This window comes from Eubalaena glacialis, chromosome 10 (assembly GCF_028564815.1).
Source record: "Eubalaena glacialis isolate mEubGla1 chromosome 10, mEubGla1.1.hap2.+ XY, whole genome shotgun sequence".
In the NCBI taxonomy this organism is placed as follows: domain Eukaryota; kingdom Metazoa; phylum Chordata; class Mammalia; order Artiodactyla; family Balaenidae; genus Eubalaena; species Eubalaena glacialis.
Window position 1 is genome coordinate 24,109,200 of NC_083725.1, and position 23,442 is coordinate 24,132,641.

Sequence of the window (23,442 nt, forward strand, 5' to 3'; positions counted from 1 at the left end):
TCTTGTGCTACATTACAGAACAAGTAGAGAGACTGATATAAGGGGATGCAGTCTTATAAAAATAAGTAACCCTTTATTCAAATGTCAACTAAGTTATGGGCATATACCTCTTTAACATATCCTTAGTTGAGGAAATTCCGATGAAAAACTAAAATGCATTTTCCCATTGAAACCTAACTCATTTTTATCATATTATTTCTATAGAAAAAAACTCATTTTGAATAATGGCCAAGTTCTGGAACATTAAAAATGGTCTGAATAAGAAATTCACATAAATATTCTGAAACATTTTCCTTAAATGAAATGTATAAATAACTTTCCTGAAGAGGGGAGAGACAGAAGGAAAGGGATGTCCTTACTAAGTTTATTCATCCCTAAGGGAAATAATCTGTCAAAGTTATCAATATTCAAAGCATGACAATTTAAGTTATATCTAAGCTGTTTTGGATGTGCTGTTTTGACTAGCTGGATATTTTATGAAATGGTATTTGTGCATCAAATTCTTGTCTAATACAAAGAACCATCAAAATGCAAGGGTCTTAGAAATCACCAGGTTCAATTCATTGCTACAGATGAGAAAACAGAAGCACAGGATCCTTATATAAATAGCAAGTTTCTAAAGATCTAACACCAAGAGATCAGTTATCCAATTAACAAGTTCAATATTCTTTCCACCAGAAAAAGAGGCTGTTGTTTGACTCTGCTCTAGAAAAGCTGACTTTAAATTCTATATTTAAGGGATAAAGCTGTCAACACCTGAACCCAATGTTTAATTACTAAAAGTGAGACAACTAAACATTATATGCCCCTGATTTATGCAACATAAAATACACAGTACCTCCTATGAAGTACTCTTGCCTCCCTGAAATAACTTGCAGTTTATAAAAATTATTAAGGCAAATATCAGGAAAAAGTTAAATCAGGGCTCCTCAATCTTGGCACCACTGACATTTTGAGCCAGATAATTCTTTGTTGTTGGGAGCTGTCCTACATATACACTTCAAGACGTTTAGCAGCATCCCTGGCCTCTACCCACTACATGCCAGTAGCAACCCTATCACAGGTTGTGATACTAAAAATATCTCCAGACTTTGCCAAATGTCCCCCTGGAGGAAAAAACAAAAAAACCCCCTGGGGGTGGGAAACTGGGAACCACTGAATTAAACAGAAGCACACAGACTAAACTAAAATCTAGAACATGTTTTAAAAGAGAGAGAGAGACAGTAAAAGGGAAGAACTGTTCTAAATTAAAGAAATTCCAGAGACATAACCATCAAAATAATATAGACCTTATTTGAAATGTTCAAGGAAAATGAAGAAATCTGAATATGAACGGTACATTAAATAGTATAAAGGAATTACTCTGGTTAGGTAAGAAAATGCCCTTATCTTTTAGAGATGCATATTGTAGTATACAGAAATATTGTCAGGAATTTAAAACAAAGTGGTGTGGCAAATTTTTGATAATGGTGATCTGAAAAAGAGATTTATAGAGGCTTTATTTTATTAGTCTCTATACTTTTGTGCACATTAAATCCTTTTAGTTTTTAAAGATTAAAGGTGATGTTTTACTGCAGAGGTTGCTTTTGTTTAAAAAAATTATTTAATGGTAATACTATTCGATTAACAAAGTATTTTTTAACCGGTTTGCAGGGCAGAAATAGAGACACAGATGTAGAGAACAAACGTATGGACACCAAGGGGGGAAAGTGGGGGTGGGGTGGTGGTGTGATGAACCGGGAGATTGGGATTGACATGTATACACTAATATATATAAAACAGATAACTAATAAGAACCTGCTGTATAAAAAAAAAATAAAATTCAAAAAAAGTATTTTTTACTTTCTCCCCAAAATAAACTTAACACAAATGCTTAACAATAAAAAGCAAGGTCTTTTAACAATGGTCAGAGCTGAATGAAGTTGTTTATGCTATTAATGGTATTCCCAATCCTTGTATACTCAAAACACAAAGTCACATGAAAATGTGGAAATGTAGCGTCATTTGGACCAACTGTGAAAATTAGCATAACATTTCAAACTAACTCCTCTTCAGAACAAATGTATTATCACTGCTATATAAGAGAAGAGCAGTCCATTTGGTAGTGTAATAAACTGGTATTCACTCCAAAGAATAAGGATACAGTATATTCTGATTAACTAGACATCATATATACAAACTCCATTCAATTCAACGAATACATTCACTGCCAATTACATACTATGTGCAAAGCAGCAGGACAGCCACAGGAGAATGGTAATACAAAATGATTTTTTTTAATAATGCCTTCCACAAATATAAATATAGAAAGGCAACTCTATGTACAAACAGCTAACTATATCAAACAAGATTGGAAAACAGTACAAAATAGATACTAATACAGTGATTGTACAGAGGAAGGAAAAGACAATTCTGAATGAAAATAGTCAAAAGAATAATGCTTAAGTAAGATGGGGGTCTTTCAGTATCTTGCTGAGAAGTTCAGAATTTATATGGGAGCTTACTGAAGGGTTTAAGCATTAAAATAAATACTCAGTGTTCTAGAAAGATAGAGGCCACGTGAAAGATGGTTTTGGATAGACAGGACAACAGAGACAAAGAAACCAATTAGGAATTATCAATCATTTGATCAATATATCAAATGAAAGATTATGCAAGGTGGGGATAGGAAAAAGGGTCAGTCTTCGAGAGTAAACATACTTTAAGAAACGAGAATACTAGCAACTACAGAATTTGGATTTCTTGACCTTTAACACTCCCCATCCTCCCATCTCATCACTATCCACCAATTTATTACTGCTTTTGTTGTTCTGGAAACCACCCTCCACTTATCATTGAATGTCAAGCTGGTAATTGGAATTTCAAGATGATAATAATATTAAAAGGCTGTATATAGAAAGGTAAATATTAAAAAAGAGATTAATTTGAATCTATGATAATTTTATAACACTGATTGAATAAATTCTTAATAGTTTACACTACGTCTCTCAAACAAGTCCAGAAAAATATGGTATGTGTTCTTCCTAGTTCTTTGAATACAAACACATATTTATTATTATAAGAAATAGTCATCATCATAGTCATCATAATTATTTTCTTCTGTACATGGTCCTAAGATCTAATACAAATTTCTTTGCTCTGCATTTTTTATAGTCTTCTTTTGGGGGGGGCATGGGGGGGTATAGTTGTTTTACAATGTTGTATTAGTTTCTACTGCACAGCAAAGTGAAGTAGAGTTCCCTGTGTTATGCAGCAGGTTCTCATTAGTTATCTATTTTATACATATTAGTGTATATATGTGAATCCCAGTCTCCCAATTCATCCCACTCTATATAGTCTTAAATAGGGTAAAACTCAGCTAAAATACTGCAACTCTTAATAAAGAGTAAATTATCCCCAAATTAATACATTTGGGGTATAATTTTTCTGTACTAGTGGAGTCCCTGAATACTGATTTATGTATACATTAAAATAAAATAAGAAAATAAAATAAAAGCCCACTTAAAGTCCTTGTAAAAAGAGTATCAATGAATAGTCTGACATTATGGTATTGGTATCCTGAGATTAAAGCAAATAAAACTAAAGGGAACCTGACTAAAATAAATTTAGCTTTCAAAAGTCTATTCATTAAGAAAACACTGATTTATACCTATATTCTTTCATTCATACTCATCTATTCATCTAATAAATTTTAGTTAAGATCTAGGAATGTGCTAAGCATCAGTGATATACTGGAAAACACAGCAGTGTTCTCACAGAGCTAATACAAGACATGACGTCTTTTCTTATGCTTCAAAGTACTTACCTGCCTGCAACAACTCAGTATTAAATTATCAATACAATATGAAATTTTTGACATTAATTATAAACTTTATAAAGTGAACAAATTATTAATGTTTAAAATAAGTAAAAATTGTATGAATTCTCAAATCTAGAGTTTTTAAGTAGATTTTTTGCTAACAGAATTAGTTATAGATTATTTCAAGGGTTTCCTTAAGTTCAATATCAATAATACAATGCAATTTAATTATAAATTTAGCCTACTTCTGCTATTTATCATTAGTCATCAATTATCATAAAAAGAGCCTCAAAATAAAACAATTTCCTGTAAGATGGCATTAAAATGCACATGCAGATATACACACACATACAGATTACACACCTACACACAGAGTCATGACCTGGTAAAATGTGAGAATTCCAAGGATATAAAGTCTAGAAAGATTCCAGGGGGGCACTGTTAATAAGAGAATTAAAAATCAGATTGATGTTAGACTTTTCAAATACAAAACTAGATGCTAGAAGACAATTTGCAATGAAAAAAAATGAAGCACAATTATTTCTAAAACGTCTAAATTGTAGAACAAGGTAATTTTTTAGAGATGTAAGCACTCTGAAAATTTAAAAACCACAAACATGTCTCAATTTAGAGAATGTATGCCTTAACAACAAAAATGAATCCAAGAAAAGGACAGCCTTGGAATCATAAGACTAAGGAGTTAGAAAAGAAATTAGTAGAATATAATCTTTCATTAACATTTCAGGTGGTTGTTAATAAATAATTCCTTAAAGTTAAAAAAGTAAAAGCATATTAAAACAAATATATTACTAAAATTTCAAATTATTTAAAAAATAGTAAAGTCAAGTTTGAATGAAATAATGTCAAAAGCCTACGTTAAGGGAAAGGGAGCAACTAGTTACAAACAGTGTTTAAGTCAATCCAATGCCTGCTGAAGAACAGGAAGAAAACATATTTTTCAAACTGGGAGGGAAATAGAATTTTAAAAACTCCAATTCAGTTAAAGACAAGGGGGTGGGGTGTGGGATAATAAGAAAATACATCTTCGCCATAATCTTCAATGTTAGGAAAAAGAACAAAGACCAAAAGACCAAGTTAATATAAAAGTGAATGGGAAAATTCCTCTTATTTTAAAACTGACATGTAGATTAGGATTTAAAAAAAAAAAAAAGGAAAAAACTCAACTATATGCTATTACAAGAGAGAGATCTAAATTTTTTTGTCATAAAAGTTGAAAACAGAGGTGTGAAAAAGCAATCCCAGTCAAAGGTGCCATTATTAATATCAGTCAAAGAAGAATTCAAGGCAAAAAGCATTATACAGAAAAAAACATTTCATAATAATAATAGATACAATACACCAGGAGTGTGTGATAGCTCAACTTCTATGTACCCTAACAATATAACAAACATATAAAGTAAAAATACTAGAAATTTAAGCAACTTGAAAATTCACACAACTTAGGGGGAACCTTTCCACACACCTTTCTCAGAAAATGAGGAAAGCAAGTAGATTATGCAAAGATATGGACAATTCAGAAATAGAATTAAGGAACTACACTTATATTTCATAGTAAAATAGACCTGATCATATCTTAAGCAAAGGAAAATCTCAACAGATTTTTTTTAATTAATACATTTTTTAAATTAATTACATGCTTGGTCCATTAAGCTAAAAGAAACTAAAAATTGTCAATAAAAGAATAACACTGTACTTGAAAATTTAAAAAGAAAAGAAAAAAAGCCTACTCATGAACTCTCAGAATATGGAGGAAAAGAAAATTAAAATTGTGAGCATATTATTTCCAATGGAATTGGGTCATAGCAATCCTTAAAGAAAAATTTAGAGCATAAATGTATTCAGAAGAGCACAAGAAAGGTTTAAAATACATAAAATCTTCAAAAAGAAAATACAAATCAAAATATATCAATATAACTTATAGTGATAAATATAGAAATGAAGAAATTCAGAGAGATACAAAAGTAATTAATAAAACCAAAAATTCCTTCTTGGGTAAGTCTAACAAGAAAGAAACAAGCCTTTGACAAGTCTGATTACAGAAAATCAGAGAAAGAAAAAAATATAAGGAGAAAACTGAGCACAACTATACGTCAATAAATGTGAAAGTTTAAACAAAATGGATGGTTTTCTAAGAAAAGAAATCATCAAAATTACCTCAAGGAAAGGTAGAAATGGAATAGAATATATCCATAGAAGAAATCTTAAGGGTAGTCCTTTCAGAAGGAACAGAACATTACTATCTTATTTACGAAGTCCAGAAATCAGATGGTGAAACTCCCTAGCTCATAAGCATAAATAACCCTATTAGCAAACCTAAACAGAAAAAAAAAAACCTAAATAAAACAAAAACTTAAATAAAACACCACTAGAAAATTCAGCAGTTGTGTAAAAAGTAGAGCGCACACACATATAGGAAAGGGGATCAAGAAGACATTAAGAAATACAATTAATGTGTGATCTTCCCCTACCTGGAATGTTTTTCCCAATGCTTTCATCATTCTTCAGATCTTAGTTTATATTTTACCTTCTCAGATGATAATACCAAAGGAGGTACTCTCCTCATCTCTCTACCATACCATTCTCTTTATTTCCTCCACAATACTACCACAGTCTAAAATTATCTTGTCCTTGGGTACTTGCTTATTATCTCTCTTCTCCATATAAAAAAGAGAGGAACCATTCAGACTTAGCACTATCACCAGCTTGTGGCAAAGTTCCTGGCACAATGCAATATCCGATATTGCAAGTATCCAAATACTTGCTGAATAAATACTAAAAATGAGAAACACCATTACCAATATTAGGTCAATGTATTCATGTAATTCACTACATTAAAGTGTTAGAGGTGAAAAGAATATGTATCATCTCAACAAAAACACATGATAAAACACAGTATCTATTACCATGGAAATACCTGGTAAGCCAAGAAGGACACTTTTGTTCTTGACAATGTATTCTATCAGATATCTAAGGCATATATCAAGTAGGAGTTTAAAAATTAGAAGCATTCCATGTAAATCAGAAAAGATGCCCAAATCAGAACTAGTAGGGAACAGATCTGGAAACCTAACCAATGCAAGAAGACCAGAAAACAAAATAAAACAAACAAAAAACAAAATAGAGAAGTAAATACTGAAAAAAGGAAACAACAAAATGCCATCATTTGCAGAAAACATAATAATCCTTCTAGAAATTTCAAGAGACTCAATTGAAAATTAAGTAAATGGTAAGATCAACATACAAAAATCAATAGATTTCCTATACAGTAGCAATAACCAATTGAAAAATAAAGTGCAAAATGGAAGAAAAGATGTAATTCACAATAACAACAAAAACTACAAAACACCCCCGGCATCTGGTTCCCATTCCCCCCACCCACCCCTTCCCCCCGCGCCCCCCCCTTCCTACTCCTTAAAAATTCAGAAGAGCCTCGATCGAGGAGGAAAGCCCGCCCAGCACAGGGCGGAACTGGCGCCCGGACTCCCGGCTGCAGCCCCCGCCCCGCAACCCAGATGGAAGCGTTCGCTGCGCCCCCGCCTCCCGCCAAGAGTCCGGCTCAGTCTACACCTCGGTCTTCCGGGCTCCCCCAGACCACAAATCCACTCACTCAGACAAGGCTTTGATCTTCCAACTTTGCCAGGGAGCAGAGAAGCCTCACGACCCATCGCCCCCGCGCCCCCCGCCTCCTGGAGCCGCAAACCCTACAAAACCGGATCAGAAACCGTCTCACGCTACCACTGCCTGTGCCAGGAATCCCAGACTCGGCTGACCTCAAGTCTCTTTTTCCCAAAAGCAAAAAGTCTTCTCTAACCAGTAAACCAGCCGCTTTCCCCAGCAAGGGGAGGATCAAACTCGGGAGAGGGCAGGGGCGGGCCGGCGGGGCGGGGGCGCGACCCCGCACCGGGGGTGGGAACCCTGGGCTCCGGGTGGGCGCGCGTGGCCCCCGTGCGGGGGCCTCAGGCCGCCGGTAGCGCCGCGTTCCCCGGGCAGAGGGGAGGTGGGGCGGCCCCGTTACCTGGAAGACCAAGGCGGCCCGAGGCCCGGCTCTCATCTCCGCCGAGCCCCCCCGGCCCGCCCCCCGGCCCCAATCCACCCCGACGCGTCCAGAGCCCCGGTGGGCGCTCGCAGCCCCCGAGCCCTGGTCGGAGGCGCCCGCAGGAGAAGCGCGGAAAGCGGCAGCCGGTCCAGCAATGGCGACGCGCGGAGGCTCGGTCTCTCCGCACGAGGGGCCGGGGCGGCCGGGGGCGCGGGGCCGGGTGGCAGGAGAGACGCGGGAGACGCGGGCGCCCCGGGCTCGGGCCGCTCGGGCGCGCAGACTGAGTCTCGGCCGGCGCTCGGGGCCCCTCTGCGTGGACCGGGGCTGGAAGGGGAGGACTGCAGGGGAGGAGAGGAAGGGAGAAGAGAGAGGCGGGAGGGGGCGGGGGGAGGGGAGGCGAAGAGGCGGGGGGCGCCGCCACCCTTTCATCCCACCTCCCAAAGGCACTCCGGCGCACACTCGCACCCAGACTCCCATCCAGCACCGCCCCGGCGCGGCGCCCCCGGGGGAGGGGGTCTGCCCCCGCCCCGCCCCCGCCGCAACCGCCACTCGCACAAATCTCTCCGCTGGGCCCCCGCCACCCCGGCCGAGCCCTCCGGAGCGCCGGGCGCCGCGCCCGCCGGGAGCGCGCCCCGAAATAGCCGGCCTGCCCACTTCAAAGGGCCGCCCGGCACATCAAAGCGCGCGGTCCGCCTGCCGCCTCGACCTCGCAATCACCAGGGGTCCGCGCGCGCTCCGCGCCCAGACCTCGCGGGCGCCCCGGGCAGGGCCTCGGCCCCGGCCCCCGGATCGGCTTGCCGCCACGGCCCCGGGCCCCCCCCCGGGCCGGTCCCGGCGTCGGGGAACGTGGGGGAGTCGCACGGTCGGGGAGGGAGTGCGGGGAACCCGGCGGCGACAGAGGGGGCAGAGGCGCGCCCCGCCGCCCCTCTTTCTGCGGAAGATCCGAGTGGGCCACGCCCCCGCCGCGGCCGCCCTCGGCCCGTCCGGCCCCCGCCCGGCCCGGCTTTCGACACGGGCCCCGCTTCCAGCAGCCACTCCGGGCACCCAACGTCCTCCGGGCGCTTCCAACAAAAACTGCGCCGTGGATTTCACTGTGCACTTCAAAGGCGCGAGCCGGCGCACGGTCCTGAAAAGGAGGTACGCGCCCGCCGCGCTCCGGGCCGCCCCCGGGGCCCCCGCCGCCCCTCTCCGGGGCCGGCCGCCTCTCGGCCGGGCCGGACTCCGTCCCGCGCCCTGCGCCCGCGACGCGGCTGGGCGCGACCTCGCCCCCGGCCCGGGGCGGGGGGGGGGGGGGGGGAAGGGGGGGAGGGGGGCCCGGCTCGGAAGCGGCTCGGCCAGGGCCGCGCCTCCGCCCCCACCTTTTACAGCACAGCTTTCGCCGGGGGAGACGGGCGCCTCGGACGTCCGGAGGCCCGGCGATCCATGACTGCGAGGAGTTATTTTTATTTCCCGGCGCTCGGGTTCTAACCGAGTTGCCAGGACCTTATCAAAGCGCAGCCGGCTCCAGCCGACTGCCCCGGGCCGGGCCCGGGCCGCCAGTGATCCCGCCGCGCCAATCACTGCCGCGCTCGGCCGGCCCGCGCCTCCCGCCTTAAAGGGACAGCGCCCCGCGCCCGCCCCGCCCCGCCCCGGCCCAGCCCGCCCCCGCCCCCCGCCAGGCCCCCGAGGCCACCCGGGCGCTCCCGGCAAAGAAAAAAAGAAGAAGAAGAAAAAAAAAAAAACTACAAAATACCCAGGAGTAAGCCTAACAAGAAAACTGTAAGACCTACATGAAAAAAAACGATAAAACTTTACTAAAGGACATAAAAGAACACCTGAAGAAATGGAGAGGCATACCATGCTCCTGGATGGGAAGATTCAATAGTGTAAAGATGTCAATTCTCCCCAAATTAATCTGTAAATTCAATGCACTTCCAATCAAAATCCCAAAGGGATTTTTAATGGAACTTGACATGTTGATTCTAAAGTTCATCTGGAGAGGAAATACACAGAAATTGCCAAAATTTTTTGGAAAAAGACAATGGGGAGGGGTGCCCTACCAGATGTCAAACATAAAATGACAATCATCAAAACAATGGAGTATTAAATCCAGAACAAATATATTTTGGACTTTTAAAATATGATAGAGATTGTATATCAAGTCAGTGGGAAAAAAAGACATATTGTTCAATAAATTATTTTGGGACAAGGGTTACGAAACTGAAAAAATTAGGTCCCAACCACAGAATATATATTCTAAAAATTCCAGATGAATTAAAATCTACTAGAAACATAAATAAAACTAAGAAGTAGTAGAAGAAAATATAAGAGACTAAATTCCTATAAGAAGGCTTTTCTGGAAAGACACAAAACTTAGAAGCTAGGAAGGAAAAGACTGATAGATTTTGATAGTATAAAAATGAAAAATCCAAAGATTCCATAAAGTAAGACAATTGACAGGTTAGGAGAAAATGTTATAAAATATGATGAGTATATTATAAATAGAATTATAAAGAAATCCTAAAATTTCAGTAAGAAAAAGGCAAATCCCGCAATGGGCAAAATGATATGAGTAGGCAATTTATACAAGACATAACAAATGACCAATAAATATGCTCAACTTCACTGGGAATCAGGTAAGTACAAATTAAAATGTGGTAATATTTTTTATCCATTGACAGATAATGCCTATTTTGGAGATTTGGCAGAATCTATAATCGACATTTAAAAATGCAGTTTTCCTTCTAAGAATTTAGTGTACAGAAATACTTGTACATGTAAGCAAAAAAATATGTACAAGGATGTTCATTAAAGTATTGATTATAACCAAAAAAATCTAAGTAATCCATATGCCCATCAACAGAATAAGTTAAATAAATTATACTATGAAATAATAAATAACCATCTAAAGAATAAAGTAGGTCTACATATAAAAGCCTACACCACGACTATCTAAGGTACGTATCCTGCTCATTCTGTCCCTTCACTTTTCATCTCTTTACACTTCATTATTTATCTTTGTGAAACTTAACAATATAGTGACATTTTCCCCCCAACTTGTTTATTATCTTCTTCTTACTTGAATAAAATTCACTTAGGCAAGGACCATATTTTGTTCCTTGCTCTGTCCTTTGCAACTAGAACAAAGCCGTAAACATAAAAATATTTCCTGAATAAATACATGAATACTGATGTAGAAAGATATCAACATTACATCAGGTGAAAAATGCCTCAGTAAAGCAGGCGTGGCATGTGTCTGCTTAAGTTGATTTTAAAAACAAAATGTATGTGTACAAGAACACAAGCAAAAAATTTCAAGATATATAAACCCAAGCGATTAACAGTGTAATCAAAGAGTGAAATCAATGAGTGAATTTTACATTTTTACTTGTCTGTACCCTTCTATATTGCTTACCTTTAAAAACAACAACAACAAAAAAGACCACATAGTTTCCTATTGTGTAATCTTCGCAAATAATTTTTAAAAAACCTTTAGATCTTCAAAGAAAAATATCAAGAATAACTTACTTATTTCCATATTTCTAACAAAAATTCCAAAAGAACTACCATAATAATTTGTATTATTTTGAGGTATATAGGATTAACTTGCTGGTATATGTAATTCAGTCTGAAATGCACATGCAACCCAATAATTTTTAAATGAATGAAAAAAGTCTTGGCATCAAAATCAGTCATTGTAAGATTCAGTTAAAGCAACTGCTTGGTTTCCCAAGAGAAGAAAAATCAGGAGAATATTATATTCTTTCCCTTCATTCTTGTTCCTTCTGTATCCAATTAAATTTTTTTGAAAGTCAGGTTTATTGAAGTATAACTTCGAATATATTCACCCATTTTTAGTTGTAGAAATCTGTGAATTTTGACAACTATATAGTTACGTAATTGCCACCATAAACAAGATAGACAATATTTCTTATATTCAATAATTTCTCTTGTTCCTTTATAGGCAATCTCTTACCACTACCCTCTGCCCCTAGCAATCATGTTTTCTCTTACTTTCATTTTCTCTTTCACAGAATGAAATGGAATCATCCAGAGTTTTGAGTCCAGCTTCTTTCACAAATGCACAATGCCTTTAAGATTCATCCACCCTACGGCATGCGTTAGCAGTTCATTCCTTTTTATTGCTGAATATTACCTGACTAGGATCTCTAGTAGTATGTTGAGTAGGAATGATAAGAATGGGCAACTCTGCCTTGTTCTCAACCTTAGGGGAAAAGCATTCATTCTCACCATTAAGTATGACATTAGTTCCAGGTTTTTCATAAATACCCTGTATGAGGTTAAAAAAATTCTCAGCAAACACAAGAATTCTCTGAAAATTTTGCTGAAAATTTTTGCTGAAAATTTTTTCAACAATGCATGTTGAATTTTGCCAAATTCTTTCTGTATATATAGTGAGATTATAAAATAATTTTTCCTGAGTATATAAATGTAGTGAATTGCACTGATTGATTAGCAAATGTTAAATCAACTTTGCATTCCTAGAATATACACCATTTGTTCATGATGTATAATCTTGTTTATATATTGCTAGATTCTGTTTGCTAATATTTTGTTAGGATTTTACATCTAGGTTCATTGCATATTGGTCTATAATTTTCTTTTCTTATAATATCTTTGCTTGGGTTTTGGTATTAGGGTAATAATGCAGGTCGTATGAGTTGGGAAGTGACTCCTCATCATCTATTTTCTGGAAAAGTTTCTGCAGAATTTGAATTATGTCTTCCTTTAATGTTTCATATAATTCACAGATGAAGTCATTCAGATGTGGAGTTTTCTTTGCTGGAGGGTTTTTAATTAGAAATACTATTTCTCTGTTAGATATAATATTATTCTGGTTATTTATTTATCTTGAGTGAAATTTGATATTTTGTGTTTTTCACAGAATTGTTCATTTCATCTAAGTTAAATTAGCTGGCAAAGTAATTCATAATACTCCCTTATTAACCTTTTAATGTATATGGCTGGGATAGCTTGTCTTTTCTCTCTCTTTCTCTCAATCACTTTTAATGATTCTTTCAAAGAACCTACTTCCAACTTTCAGTTTTATATTCTTGTTTTTATTTTCAATTTCATTAATTTCTAGTTATGTTTATTTTTGTTAATTTATATTCTACTGTTAGGTTTATTATTGCTTGCATTCTGCCTGCTTTGGTTTAATTTGCTCTTCTTTTTCCAATTTCTTTTTTTTTTAATTTATTTTTAATTATTTATTTATTTATTTCTGGTTGCATTGGGTCTTCATTGCTGCGTGCGGACTTTCTCTAGTTGCGTCGAGTGGGGGCTGTTCTTTGCTGTGGTGTGCGGGCATCTCATTGTGATGGCTTCTCTTGTTTCGGAGCACGGGCTCCAAGCACGTGGGTTTCAGTAGTTATGGCATGCGGGCTCAGTAGTTGTGGCTCGCAGGCTCTAGAGAACAGGCTCAGTAGTTGTGGTGCATTGGCTTAGTTGCTCCACGGCATGTAGGATCTTCCCAGACCAGGGCTCGAACCCATGTCCCCTGCATTGGCAGGTGTATTCTTAACCACTGCGCCACCAGGGAAGTCCTTCCATTTCTTAATGTAGAGCTTGAGGTCACTGACTTTACTCTTTTTTAATATAAGCATTTAATGTTATAAATTTCCCTCTAAGCATTGCTTAGCTGCATACCACAAATTCTGATATATTTCATTCAATTCAAAATATTTTCTAATTTTCCATGTGGCTTCCTCTTTGACCTATGTATTATTTTTAAGGTATGTTATTTAATTTCTAGATATTTGGGGGTTTTCCAGAGATCTTTCCATTTTTTATTTTTAGTTTAATTCCATTAGTCAGAGAACACAGAATCTTTTCATCAGAGTCAAAATATTTTTGAAGTTTTATAGGAATTTTAAATAAAGTGAATGGAATGATAATTGACAGAAAGTCATACTGTACCAAAGCTGTATGCTTAAAAATGATAAAAATGATAAAATTTTACTACTCAATAAACATCAAATATGAGAAGGTTAAAAGTCAATTAAAGGGGCTTCCCTGGTGGCGCAGTGGTTGAGAGTCTACCTGCCAATGCAGGGGACACGGGTTCGAGCCCTGGTCTGGGAAGATCCCACATGCCTCGGAGCAACTAGGCCCATGAGCCACAATTACTGAGCCTGCGCGTCTGGAGCCTGTGCTCTGCAACGGGAGAGGCCGCGATGGTGAGAGGCCCGCGCACCGCGATGAAGAGTGGCCCCCGCTTGCCGCAATTAGAGAAAGCCCTCGCACAGAAACGAAGACCCAACACAGCCATAAATAAATAAATAAATTAAAGTAAATAAAGTAAATAAATTAATTAATTAAAAAAAGTCAATTAAAAAGAAAGATTTCTAGTATCAATATTTCTTTTATATTTAACAACAAAAAAAATGAATGCTCCATTCTAAGAATCCTAAATTTTTGAAGGTGGAAAGGATCTTAAACATCACCTAATCAATGATAACCTATTCTCATGGTTATACATTGAACATTTACACCTTTTTCGAACTCTGAAGTTTTACGTTTTAATATCTAGCCTCTATAATTCTATCATTTTGTTATTATCTATTAAATCTTATTTAACTGCATTCTAGGATCCTAAACCTTTCCTCTTTCGTTCAGTCTATCCGTTCCCTTCTGGATCATGTCCTTCCCGACCAATTCACAAATAAATGTGCCCACCATCTCAAGTATTTTATAATCACGCCCTTCTGAGCTTCTCTTCCTGGACTAACTCATTTAAATACTAATATGTCCCCTTCGTTTCATCTTGAGTCTTTTTGTCTGTTTAAGTTATGTTTAAGTTAGGTAAGTTAACAAGGTAACGTCATCCATAAACACGTTTTAACTGATAATTTAAAATATCAGTTTCCACTGATAATTTTCAAATATTTATCTCTCCCAAATAGACTTCTCTGCTGAGCTTCAGTTCTATTTTATCTAAACTGTTTGATATCTCTTCCTGGATGTGCTATAGACACCTCAATTAAACATATCTTAAATTGATATCTTTCTGTACTCTTTTCCCCATCTCCAAGAGAAAGCTCTTCTTCCTCCTGTATTTCTTCTCAGAGGAACGTACAGAGCCTTGCCTTGACTATCTTCACTGTCTCACTGGCTCCACTGCTCAGAGATAATACTCTACAATGGACAGCAACAGAGGAGGGGATAGACTATCATCCAAATAAATGATTGAACCCTATCTAAATTATATATGTTTTAGGTTTTATATATATATATAAATAAATAATATATATATAAAACCTAAAACTTAATCAAGCACAAATAATTAAAAGTCAGATTTCTAAGTATTCCAATTCCTTTTAAAATGTAAATAAGATTTATGACTCTTTTGTTAAAAACTGGCCAATGGCTCCCATTTCACTTAAAGCAATGCCAAAGTCTTTACAATGTCCCAAGGTAGGAAAAATTATATTTCAGTGACTTATGTAACCAAAGCTCTAAGAACACAATAGGTACTCAATGAAATAATTGCTGAATGAATAATTTCCAATATTTGGGTAAGATCTAAAAAAAAGAATATTCTTTGCATATCAAACAATGGTGAGCAGCAGCAACATTAGGACACTAGATAGTTGCTCACTTAAATTCATAAGTATTTATGTACCATATTTGATAAATTTCAGTAATAACTGGAACAGGTCACTGCTACCTATTATAAAAAATACTTTTCTTTATCCATTAATTTTACTTTATTTGAGTCGAGGTAGTATTTAAAAGGAGGTACATTACATTTTTTATGCCATGTAATAAGAATAAAGACACTACTTCTGCTCGCTTGTGACTTTCACTAAATTTTTAAATCCTGAAACTAGAAAAAATGGTAACCCTTTTCGTAAGTGAGGCTTTAGAACATTTGTATTATCAATCTCAATGAACTTACAAAAAGATACCTTTTAATTTTAAAATTAATTGTATTTTGCATAGAAATGAGTCCTAAAAATCTGAATTTATATATAGAAGCCAAATAGACTCTACAACCAAATAAAGGGTAAAGCAATGCTTACCCTCCTCCACCCACACCAAAAAATGCTTCAGAAAACAGGCAATCACCTTGTCATGCTTCCTTGTTTGGGGAAGACACATTAGTCCAAAACAGTGCAAGACTAAGATATAAATATATACAAAATTCACATGATAATTTTTTTAAGGCAAAGAAATCTAACAAGGTTAAAAATTTATTCCCAGTCTTCAATTCTAAATGCTGGATGGACGTTATTATAAAGAAACCTTTCAAAGAGCACATTTTAAACTACTTAGTAAATGATTTCACTGTAGCAATCAAGAATAGATAGCTACATAGACGAAAAATGAAAACCCCAACTGTCTTAAGCTATAAGAAGAGGTGTTTGTGGCTTTAGATACAATCATTATAGACAGCTGTGAAAGTACTTTATCTCACTAATCTTAAACTGAAAGAAAGAGGTATTTTGGCAAGCTGTGCTAATGACCCAAAACATTGTGTTAAAGACATGTATGTCAAGGTATATGTGAAGAATAATGAATAAAATTAATTCATAAAATGTTAGCATGGACAAGAGTCAATATTTTTCAAAATTACTTCATCAAGTAAGTAGACATTTAAGTAGATCCTCTATATCCTAAAGTTTATACTTAAGTAGCTATTATCAAGGAACTAGATTCCTTGCTTAGCACCGACCTCAAGAACCATTTCAAAGGACTGAAATACAGTAAGAGCTCTCCCTAACTAAGTTTGTGAGTATTTTTTGGCATGACCTGATAAAAGGTTCACAAAATTAGTCAAATGGCCCCTGGAAATTATACTGCTCTTTGCAAGCTGTCATTAAGTAACTCTTACTCTGGAATAATTTTACTAGACATACATAAAATCACAATCATGAAAATACATGCCTGGGGAAAAAAACTCAAACTTTGTCCTATCTTGGTTTCCCCAGTGAAATCTTACTTTTTAAATTCACTGATTTTGTTGTCTGCCGGCAGACAAGAAGTAGCAGGCATGCAGTCTGCATCACATAGTGTTTCCACAAAAGTTTTGTTTCCATCCTAGGAATAGGACTATTTTGCAGTGAGTTATCGCAAATATGAAATTTACATATCTTAAATTACAAAGATGAAAAATTAATTATCGTTTACATTATTAAAAGAATCTTCATGGCCAATTCAACTCAGTAGATTTTCTTAGCTAATTAATTTGGATGTGAGTCTTAATAATGAGATCAGTAACTCCTGGTTGGTAGGATCTATGTCTTTACTAATCTATTTCTACCATAGCACTTCACACATCAAATGTCACAGACATAGCATATTTTATTTACTACATTTAAAATGTTTGAAAGAAACTAATACATTCAATTTTCAGAAAGAGCTTTGTAAGCATTCTCTAACTAAAATGTTCTATTTGTCTGCTGGTTATCAAGAACTCAGGATGCATTCTGAATAGCACCCTTTTAGCCTCCAACTCCCCACCAAACACTCTAAACTGAGCAGCTCTGAAATAGTTGTTAGCTCTTGTGTTGCTAATATATCCTACCCACAGTAAGAAGGGTTCTTGTGGTAGAAGGTGGAAAAGCAGTTATTATGCCAATACCACTGAAGTCTTATATTCCTATAGTCATATAGTAAATACCGTTTACATTATGGAAATCAAGGTTTATGCAATGTTTATGGCATAGACAATTGTGCTATAACACAATAAATGCATCCTGACGAACCTCACATTCTGCAAAACAGCACAGTAAAAATAATAGGACTGGACTTGCCTGGTGGTGCAGTGGTTGAGAGTCTGCCTGCTAATGCAGGGGACACGGGTTCAAGCCCTGGTCTGGGAAGATCCCACATGCCAAGGAGCAACTAGGCCCGTGAGCCACAACTACTGAGCCTGCGCGTCTGGAGCCTGTGCTCCGCAACGAGAGAGGCCGCGATGGTGAGAGGCCCGCGCACCGCGATGAAGAGTGGCCCCCGCTTGCCGCAACTGGGGAAAGCCCTCACAGAAACGAAGACACAATACAACCAAAAATAAATAAATAAATAAATAAATTTAAAATATGGAGGAAAAAAATCATTAAAAAAACATGACTTGATGTTTAAAAAAAGAATAATAGGACTTAGGGAAAAAATAGGACTGGGGACATTCTACTCAAAACTTAAGTAACTCTAATCAGAACACCACAAATAAAGAAATATGTCTTAACTTTTAAAAGAAAAGAGAACCCTGTTACAGCACTTTCAAGAAAGAACATTTAGCCAAACTAAGCCAAGACAAAGAAATTCAGGTGAATGAGAATCACATTAATTGTTTACTCTTTGACTTGGGGTATTCAAGTGTGTTAGTATACTTTACATTCAGCTCCTATTATCCTGTGGTACACAACCTAAAAATATTGGGAAAAACCATGTATGAACCCAAGTACCCTCAGACTTATACTACTGCCATCATTCACCTTAGATAGCCATATGTATAATCTAAATCAACACATTTTTGAAATTACCCCAGGAAAACAAATATAGACTAGAATTGTCCCAAGCAAACTGAAACATGGTCACTGCATCTACTTAATAATTGTACATGATATATAATATAGGAATATAGGCAACCACTAATCTCCTTTCTGTCTCTACAGATTTGCTATTATGGGCATTTCATATAAATGGGACCATACAATATGTGATCTTTTGAGAGTGGCTGCTTTTCTTTACAGAATGCTTTCACGGTTCCTCCATGTTGTAACATGGATCAATATTTCATTCCTTTTTATAGCTGAATGCTATTCTATCGTACGGATATTCCACATTTTGTTTATTCATTTGTCAGATTGACATTTGAATTTTTTCCACCTTTTGTTTTTAGAAATATGCTTCTATGAACATTCACGTACAAGCTTTTGTGCAGACGTAAGTTTTATTTCTCTTAGGTATATATTTAGTAGTGGAACTGCTGGGTCATAGGGTAACTCTATGTTTAACACTTGCAGGAACTGTCAAGCTGTTTTGTAAAATGGCCGCACATTTTGTAAAATGGCTCAGACTGTACTTTCTATCCGAAGGTATCCAAAGCCACTTTAGATGCAAAATGTTTAAAGTTGACCTTTGCTGCTGCCCAAATCGTAGCCATTGTGGGCAGTCTGCAAGATGGCATCTTAGGTTTGTCAGGAAGAAATTAGAATACACAAAGGGGGAAATAAGTGTACAATTACATAATGTAGATTTCATATTTAATTTTATGGGAAAAGCAATCATTAGGTGGCTTTTGGTTTTAACTGGAAATAGCCACTCATTGGGAAATAATTACTCGCTAATGGCCTTAGCGAGTCACTCTGGAGCTCCTTAGAATCAAGAAAGTGCCTAAGTTCTGCTCACAGCAGAACATGGAGGACGGTGCCCAGTGCTGGCGAGGAAGCACAGAAGGAGTTCAGGGGCGAAGACGTCGCTGGAGGCGAGCGGACTGGAAAGGAGTTGGCCAGCTTCTAAAGCGAAACTACATTGCCCACTTTTCCCCAACATGTCACCTCTTGTGAAAGTCCAGTCAGCGTCCCAGCAGGATCCTGACGTTGACACGACTGCCCCTGTCATCCGTTGCCCTGGGAAGGCCCCCGGCGGCTTTCGGTCTGGGGCTCTTCCCAGTCAGGCGAGCGTTTGTGTACAGCTTCTGTGTGGACTTCAGTCTCCATTTCCCCGGGGTAAGTGCCCATGACTGCGGTTGCCGAGTCCTGCGACGGCTGCTTTTTGAGGAAGTTTCGCAGTAGGGGAGCGCCTGGCCTGAGCCCCGCGTGCTGGCCTCTACCCATCTCTCTGCCGCCTCAACCCCAGGAGGGAAGGTCCACGTGGACCAGCGCTCCCTCTGCACCTGCTCTGCCCTCGGTCCTCAGGGTCACAGGGCTTCCCAAGAGCACGGGCAGCGTGGGCCCCTCCCTGTGTCCCGCCCCACCCCCGCCTCATCCGGGCCCCCCGCCCCCTGTGGCTTTGGTGGGAGGGTCTCAAGGAAGGACCCCCTCCTCCGAGCCTACTCCACCCTCAGCCCCCGCTCCCACAGAGCTTCCGTCCCGACGCCAGGCCCGTGGGGCTCCCGCAGAAGCAGCGCTGGGACTGCCGGGTTTCTACAGTTCTTCAGTTCGGACTCCATCTACCCGGAGTCAGAGCCCGCAGGTCAGGGCTCGGCCCACGCCAGCCACAGGTCCACGTCGTCCTCTGCGCTTGTGGCCGACAGGCTGTGTCAGGAGTTCCCACGCCCCCAGCCCGAGTTCCGTTCGTTGGCTAGCGCGGGCCCCCAGAACACAGGCCCCCAGTCCACGGACTAGAGCACCGGGCTATTGGAAAGGAACAGCCAGGTGGAAGGAGGAGGTGGGGAGGCGTGGGGCGGAGCGCGGGGCTTCTAGGCCGCCTGCAGGCACCCACCCCGCAGCTCTCTGAACCCCGTGTTTACCGAGATTTTGTTCCATGAGCACGATTACAGCGGGGGCCATGGGCAACGGATTCACGTTGCAACCCCTGGCCCTCTCCCCTCGCAGGAGGTGGGCAGGCAGGGGGGCTGTAAGATGCAAGCCGGCCTGCAGCTTTAGGTTTAGGAGCTGTGTGCCAGGACTGGGGGCCAAGACCCGACCCCTTTCTCCCGTAATTCACAGCGCGGCTCCTGCTGGGCACGGAGGCTGGGGGACGACGGGAGGCTGAAGAGCATGGCGTCCGCCTTCACCCCCTCCCTCCTCTCTTGGCTGAGCCCTCCAGCCGCGCGGGTTCCCAGTGGGGCCCCCCCGGGGGGCCTGTCCCTTCAGGTCCTCCCAGCTGCCTGACACCCCTCTGCCCCCAGCGTGGACCCCCAGAGCCCTCAGCTCTTCCCACTCCTGGTCCAGCAGGACGGGGTCCCTGCGGCACCCTGGACAGGCGGGCGATGGGCAGCCCGGCCCCTCCCGGGAGGCAGCCCCGTGGGGTGGGGAGGGGGGCGGGCCCTGCGAGCCACCCATGGTCGAGCGCGTCACCTTGGTGCGTGGCGTGGGGCGCCGTGGCTACACGCATCTTGATGGCCGGGATCAGACCCAGCTCTGCCACCAACTGGCTGGGTCCCCGGAGGCCGCTCACTGGACCCCATTGTCCCTGTTCACCATCTGCAACGTGCGTGACCCGAGGACTCCCTCACAGGTGGTCGTGAGGGCTGACCGAGTCGGTTTGTGTGGAGGACAGAGAACAGTGAGGCCAGCAGATGAGGAAAGAGCTTGTCACTCATGGTTCTGGGCAGGGGCACGCCTTGTCACCTAGGGCCTCCCAGGAGCACGAGGGTTCGGCAGGAATGAGGGGAGGGGTGGCTGGGGACTGGAGCCTGAGGTGTGGGTCCCCGGGAAGGAGCAGGCTCAGGATTGTCTAGAATGACCCCGGGGCTCCGGGCCTCTCCGGGGTGATGAGGGCAGGGGGACGGTGGCCCCGAGTGTGGGAGCCCCGTACAGAAGGGGCTGGGGTGCAGCCCTGCGCTGGCTGGTTTGCGTCAGAAAGTGACAGACGCGGTGAACGCGGGTACCTGGCCCGACCCAGGGCTCAGCGACAGTTCTTGTTCCTCAACACAAACGCTGTCCCGCTTCGGCCGGTGCTGTGCCTTGCGGTGGAGGAAACCGGGACTCAGAGGATTGTGGGACTTCTGCCCCCAGGGTGGGGCCCGGGCACGTGGGCCCCGAAGTCCTCCGGAGCGGCAGGCCCATGGAGCTTCGAGGCTGGGGGAGGTGAGGGTGTGGACAGTGGGGCTGCGCAGACTGCCTTGACACTTGAGAACCACTGGCCCGAGGGACCACGGGGACGCCCGTGGAGGGGGCCGCCCAGGAGAGGCGGCCTGCTGGCGCGGGGCGGGGTCCTGAGTGCCGCCCCGCCCTCCCAGGGCGCCCTGTGCTCCTGCCCAGTCGTGGCCGGTGGGGCCGTGAGGCTGCAGGGAGGCCAGTGCCCGGCACGGCGCCTGCTGCCCGCAGAGGCCCGGCGTCCCTCGGGCTGCTTCTGAGCCAGGCGTGCCCGACGAGCCCCTGCGCCTGGCAGAGCCAGCGGGCACGCTCCCCCAGCGCCCCTCCTGTCCTCGGACAGGCACGTCTGCTCAGCCCGGGAGCGGGGCCGGGCGCGCTGAGTCCTGGGCTGGGCAGGGGGCGCAGACTGGGCAGGTCCTCGAGGCGCCCCGCCTGCTGCTGGCCCGGCAGGGGCCCCGGGGAACCGGCACCTTCCTCTGCGCCCCACGTCGCTCCCTCCCCCAGGCTGGTCCATTTCTACCTGTTTCTGCAAACCAGATAGACCCTGAAGGGACAGAGACTTAGCTCCGTTGAAACGGCTGAAGCTTAGGCTGTCACCTTGGGGTAACCTCCTGAGGAGGGTCCTAACAGTTAGGACCCGAGACCCTTTCTTTCCCATCTCCCTCCTCTCTCCGCCTCATCCGCCTCTTCTCTTTGAACCCCCCTCCGTGCCCCCGCCCACCGATTTTACGGCCGTCTTCTTCCTTCAGAAAATCAAGAGCATCAAGAAGAAGTTGAGGACTTCCCTGTTAGTGCAGCGGTTAAGAATCCGCCTGCCCATGCAGGAGACATGGGCTTGAGCCCTGGTCCGGGAAGATCCCACATGCCACGGAGCAGCTAAGCCCGTGCGCCATAACTATTGATCCAGCGCTCTAGAGCCCGTGAGCCACAATTACTGAGCCTGTTTGCCACAACTGCTGAAGCCCGTGCGCCTAGAGCCCATGCTCCGCAACAAGAGAAGCCACTACAATGAGAAACCTGCTCACCGCAACTGGAGAAAGCCCGTGTGCAGCAACGAAGACCCAATGCAGCCACTAATAAATTAATTTTTTAATTTTTAAAAAATGTTTAAAAAATAAAAAAAAAGAAGCCGAGTCTCCTGTGCATCGACTTCGACAAGAACCTGAACGGGGACGTGACCTTCCTGCCATTCACGCGCGAGGAGCTGGGTGCGTGCGGGCCCCGCGGGGTGGTCGAGAGGCGTCCGTGTGCCCTGCCCCTGGGAGGGCCTTCTTCTCCTGAGGCGCTCAGAGTGTTTGGGTCCCAAGGTTCTGGATCCTTCCTAGGGGAAGGTGGCGGTCTGTCTACCGAGATTCTGCCCGAAGGAGGTTGTCCCTCGAGACCCCGCCCCGCCCCTGCTCTCCTGTGATGTTTCTTTAATCTCACAGGGTCCTCCCGCACCTGACCCGGCGTGGGGTCTTGAAGGGCTGGGGCCTGGGCGGCTTTTTCAGCTTCTGCCCTCTTCCCCGAATGCTTTATTTTGAAAACTTCACACCTGTAGGGAAGTGGCAAGAATAGTACCAGGGAGACCCAGTGTGCTCCCCGGGCCCGGCCTCCCTATGTGGATGCCATGTGTGCTTTTCCTGCGCTGGGGCCTCTGGACACATGGCCAGGAGCAAGGGCGCCTCCTGAGTCCCCGGGTGCAGGCCCCCCTCGGGAAGCAGAGCGTGGAGCTGTCCCCCAGCCGTCCCAATGGCGGTCTTCTTTTAAACATTAATTAATTAATTAATTTTTGGCTGCGTTGGGTCTTCGTTGCTGCACGCGGGCTTTCTCTAGTTGCGGCAAGCGGGGGCTGCTCTTCGTTGCGGGCACATGCCTCTCATTACGGTGCCTTCTTT